The sequence below is a fragment of the Fringilla coelebs genome (assembly GCF_963513975.1).
Source record: "Fringilla coelebs genome assembly, chromosome: 6".
Lineage (NCBI taxonomy): Eukaryota > Metazoa > Chordata > Aves > Passeriformes > Fringillidae > Fringilla > Fringilla coelebs.
Genome location: NC_140034.1, coordinates 39,350,776 through 39,356,484, shown reverse-complemented (window position 1 = coordinate 39,356,484; position 5,709 = coordinate 39,350,776).

The window sequence follows — 5,709 nt, the reverse complement described above, 5'->3', positions numbered from 1 at the left end:
AGCTCATGCACCTCTGGTTAGCAGATAATTCATTTAGTTCTGGCATCTTCCTGGAAAAGTATTTTGGAACTATCATGCAAAGCTTGGGTTTCCTGTTGATGAATCTTGTAGGAAGAGGAAGTTAAAGATTATCTATGACAGATCACACACATTTTCCCAAAGCAGCAGCTGAGCTTGCCTAACCCAATAATGGTTTTGCCCTGTAGGCAAAATCTGGGTCACAGAGCCCATGGGCCAGCTGTGCTGTGGGATGGCAGCTGAGTTGTGGTTAGCCTCCAGCTCTGGGTGGCAGTCCCACAGCCCTGCCTGGAGCTTGGGGCTATTGCTGCTTCAGTTTACTTTCCATCCCACTTCCCATCCCCTGTGTCCTTGTGGCTGTTTTGCTTGGCACTAAGCACTGAGGCAGGTGCAAGTATGTGGCAATCCTGCATACAGAACCCTCAGTGCTGTTAAAAACTGTCCTGCACCGCCTCTGCTCCTGCTCTGTTTGCAGGTCCAGCCCAAGGCCACAGCTGTGAGAATGTAGCTCAGCTCTGTTGTCTCCTGCAGGCTCCCCTGACTGCAGTGCAGACTCTGCATGAACTGGAGCTGCTTTGGTTGCACTCGTGAGCTGCTGGCATTATGCTTAGGGACAGCAGGCTGCTGAAATTCCTTCTGCTTGTGAAGAAAGCTGGTGTTGCAGTTAAAATGGGCTTGAACGCTCCACTTAGACCCATAGGTGATAATTTCTATGGTAAATGCACTAAGACCAGGTGCTGACAGAGCATGGGGCTGAACATGAGACAAAGCCAGTGCCACAAACCCCATTTTGACCCATGGAACTGTGGTTGGAAAATACCCACTGCAGGCTGGCAGCAAAGGTTGTGCAAAATAAACAAGAACAGAAAGACGGCATGATATGAGGCAAAGTGTCTTCAAAGGGAACTTGCACCAAAACTGAAAAAGCAGAAACAAAAACCTTGTAACCATGTGATGAAGCACTGCCCAGGTCCAGGCTACAAGGAGCTGAAAAACTCAGGGCTGCAAGGGAGTGAGACTTTACCAAGCTACCTAGGTTCTTAGCAGATCAAAGAGGATTAATATGAGATGATGAACAAATCCTTGCTGAAAGGGAGGGGAAGGGGGGATGAAGTAGGTTCTGTAACTGGAAGAAACTGGTTAGTTATCTTTAGAACATCTTGACTAAGCAACATGACACCAGTGGACTTTTCCAAACTAAATTTCAGGCCAAATCACCTCAGCTGCTTTCAGCACATCAATTTTTTGGCCATGTCCTGTTTTTCATCATTCAGTAACCCTGCTTGCAGAGGTTTCTGGTTTGTCAGTCTCTCAGCTTAAGGCAGTTACAGCTGCAGCTTGAGACACCTCAACAGGAAGTGTAGTGATGCTCAACACTTCTTCCCCCTTAGTGTGGGGGTCCATAAGCTCTCCTCTTCAGTTTCAGCACTTTCACTGGGTCCTAATTACACATCCTGTGGTCCCTTCCTTCCTGCATTTCCTTCCTGTCCAAGCAGCTGGAAGTCTTCTTCCAGGTCCTCCACTCTCCCCCTTTGACTTCACTACCTCCTTCCTGAGTCTATTGTTCCTGCTTCCAGCAGAAGGCTGACACTGAAACAGTCACTGCCCCCAGCTGTAACCACAGAAGCGCTTTCTCTCAGATTCTCTTCAGGGCTTCACCACAGGTGCCAGACAGTTCCTAAGGAATGCTGTGTCCATAATTCTATGGATGTTTGTTTCATCAGTGGTTCTCCATCCCCTCTACACATTGCAGCCACCTATGGGGCTGAAGTACTGCTACCTACTCCCCCTGCACCCAAATCCTTCAGTCCTAGTGACTTGTTAGACAGCGGTGATTCTACTCTGAAAATCCTTTGTTTTCAAAAGAGCTTTCTCATTTTGCCTTGCTTATTACCTTGTCTTCTGATCAGCTCTGCCTGCCTTTCTTTCATGGTCAGTCTTCTGCTTAAGGCACACTCCCAATTCTTGTAGGGGCTGCAGGCAATTAGTCCCTGTACTAGAGGGATTTGGTTTATTTAGAAAACTCCTGAGTGGGGTGATCTGCAGGGAAGAGAGATAACACACTTACTGGAAAATTTGGAAGAGTCATGTCTGATGGGTGGACAGCCCTGCTGGTTCTGACCTCAGGCAAGTTAGTGCCTGTGCTGTCAACTGCCCTTGAAAGAAGGCAGCTCAGGGTCTACTCATTTCTGTTTTTCACCTTGCTTCCATGTGGTGTGATGTGTATGTCTTCCATCACTTGCATGATTGTCCTCTGCCAAACAGCCTGCTTCCAGCAGGGACACCTGTAACATCTCCAAACAGACCATCACTGCAAGATCTAAAACTAGTCCTCAGATTCAGGAAACCCCAGGCCACATCAGCTTGCATACCCCTACTGCGGGGTATATCTAAAGCTTCCCAGGTCCAAAGCACCTGCCAGGCCAGGTGGTACTACCAAACATTTAATTGTAATATTGGAAATGGAGTAACAAAAGCCTGAAGATACACAGGTATATACACACAGATATTCACTTAACAACTACTTAGGAGCAGCACACTCCTACCCTGGCCCTACACTCCCATCACCCTTTCCATCAAACTGCAGCAGTTTTGTCTGGCAGCCTAGCAAGGCTGTCTGGCACAGCTGAAAGGGGCAGTCCTCTCTTCTCCCTTCCAAGATTTCCTAGCCCTTGCCTTACTTATTCAGCACTTGCACAAGCCCAGGATGAGCTCAGCAATGCAATGACAATCGCTGTTTGAGCAGGGCTCAGGACACAGCTCAACCCACAGCTGCCACTGCCTAGAGTGGGTGCAAGGGACAGCACATGCAGCAGGACCAGCCTTTTGGCTGCAACACAACCCCAAATCAGAGCAAGCCACCCATGACTACACTTCTCACTATTACCCATCTGTTGTGCTCCTTAAATTATGCATTCCTTCAACCTTTGCTGGCTTTTTCCCAAACCTCAACATTTGCAAGACCGCAATAAAATTGTGTAAGTGGTAAGCTTTATTCACTGTACACATACTGCAGTAGCTCCTTGTCTTAGATCTTGCTGGAAGCATTGCATGGAGCCAGTGAGTGACATGACTGCCTGCCTTGGTGCTATACTTTTTTCTAGGGAGGCAGCTACTAATTACACCCAGTCCAGCACACTGGCAGCCTGGTCAGCCACAACCCTCAGCCAGCTGCTTCCCTTGCATCAATCCAAGTGAATACATGGCAGGGCACTTTGCTGACTTGACAGAAACCTAACTTAACCCAAGGAAAAATTTTCCATATGATCCCTGAAACCACAGATAATTAGGAGCATCCTCTTACACATTGTCCCCTTCAGCTGGGAAGGAGCATACCTGCTGAGAACCTGTCCCTTCTTGTAGTGAGGAGAATGCTTTCTACTAAATTTTCCTCTCCTCCATTTGTGGCTGTGTTTGCTCCTTCCACTACTGAAAATAGCCAGGCTGCCCTGAAATACTGAGCAGAGATTTCTCCCAGAGTTACTGGCTATCCCCAAGAGAAATCATGTGGATTAGTTAGTGTCTGTGAACTGCTTAGTAAGAGAGGAGGAAAAAAAATTAAAAATATATATGTATTAGGAATTGCTTCTTTGCCCAAGGCATCATTGTAGCTTTCTGGTACCCCACTACCCAACATCGTGAACTACAGGAAACTACATCTCCCTGTTACTTTTTGGGTAGTTTATTGAATTTGCCAGCTCCTTTCCCAAAACTTCTCATTCAGCAAAAGTGTGAGAGGCCAATGGGTCTGAATCGAAGAGGAGGACTCAGCAACCTCATGTCTCTCCTGCACAGTCCTATCACCCATGTTCTTTGCTGGGCAGTGAGAAAAGAGCAGGGTCCCTTTTTCCCTCTACCACCTGCTTTTGGATAGGCTCACAGAGAAGCACTTCTTACCTTTGGCTCAGGCCTGAAAGTTCACAGCATTTTTTATCCCCATCACAGCACTTCCCTCCTGAATCTCTCCACCTCTTTCACAGTAACCTCATGGCCTCAGATAATCACACTTCTGTATTGAAAATGTGTCCCTGGTGGTATGGCAGACTCCCAAGATCATGCCTGGTCATCATCCTTTGCCTTCCTTTGCCATCTTGGATAATGCTGGGAACTATCTTTTATTGGCAGAGGTGGATAACAGAAGGTAATCTCTGATTAGAAGGCTACATCAGGGTCTGGTGTCACAGCAGTCAGGAGGAAAGTGGTAGATGTCAGTTGGGATGTAGATGGATGGAGAAGCTGAGAGACAAAGAACAGGCTGCCAGCTTGGAGCTCAGAAATTCAGCACTAAAGCACATGAGATGCAAAAGAAACAGATGCAGGAAGTAGCAAGAACAGTGCAGTGAGAGCACTCATTCACAGGGAACAGTCAGCAGCAGGAGGTCTTTCCTGTACTGACAAAGGCAACAAAAAACTGATTATTTCTCAGACCAGCAGCATGCTCTCCCTGCTGCTTTTATGCAAAACTGATGGACAGGATCAGCAGCCTTGCCAGGATCTGGAACAACCAGCATGGGTTTGAAGGCCTGTGAGACACCCTGCTGAGGTAGAGAAGCTGAAGCAACCCTGCTGTAGCAAGCATTCCGAGGACACAATGCAGTGAACAGAAACCATGCTTCCTCCATGGAGGAGAGGAACTGGCACTCTGTCTCCCCATGTCTCCTGGCCCAGACCAGCAGAGACAAAGTGTGACACTGACCTACTGGCCTCTGAGGCTGCTTGGCTCCTCCTGAGCATGTGCCATTTCTCTCTGTCATGATTTAACCCTGCATCCAAGCATCACACAGCTCACTCCACCCACCCCACACCACCCACTGGGATGGGAAAGAGAATTGGAAAAAGATAAAATTCGTGGGTGGAGATAAGAACAGTTTAATAAATGAAATAAAGTAAAATATAATAATAATATGAAAAAAGGCATTAAACGCAAGAAAAAACAAGTGATGCACAATACAATTGCTCACCGCCTGCTGACTGATGCCCATCCCATTCCCCAACACAAGAAAGAAACAAGCAGAAAAGGGGAGCAGCACCACATAACTGATGATAACAGGGCAGGAGCAAGCAACTCAGGTTGAGGCAGCTCCAGGCAACACAAACACAAACACTCCCAATGCACTCTCATCATCTGAACTTCCTCCTCTACACAAGATGCAGCTTACACAACCTGGCACCAGAAACTCCCTCTCCTACCCTTCTGTAGCTTCACCTGTAAGGGCCCTGAATGCACTAATAGACCTTCAGTGTCCAGAGCAGCCTCACCTGCAGCTCTGCTCGAAGCCCTGCCCATGGGGTTTGGGGAGGGTGTGTTTGCGTTTAAGCTCAGCCCTGAGTTCCAGGCCCTGAGCTACATTAGAGGAGTAGTAGTCTCTGGCTGTGCTTTGTTGATCTCTGTAGGCTGGTTCATCAGCCTGACCTCAGGCTTGCCTTGCCTCATCACCACAGAAACACCTGGCAATCACTGGGCTTGATCCTGACCCAGTTTGACTGCAAGCTACCTCATCACCATGAGCTTGTCCAGCTATCTCAATTCTTGGTGAAATCTAGCTGCTATGCCAGGCCTGCCTGGCTCTCTGTGGTCAGGTACTGTGGGAATGGGCCGTGCCCCATGGAGGCCCTGGCTGCTGGCCTCAGGAACAGCCCCTCACAGCTCTCCCTGTCCTGGTGTGCAGCCAGCCCTTACTGCACCCTGAC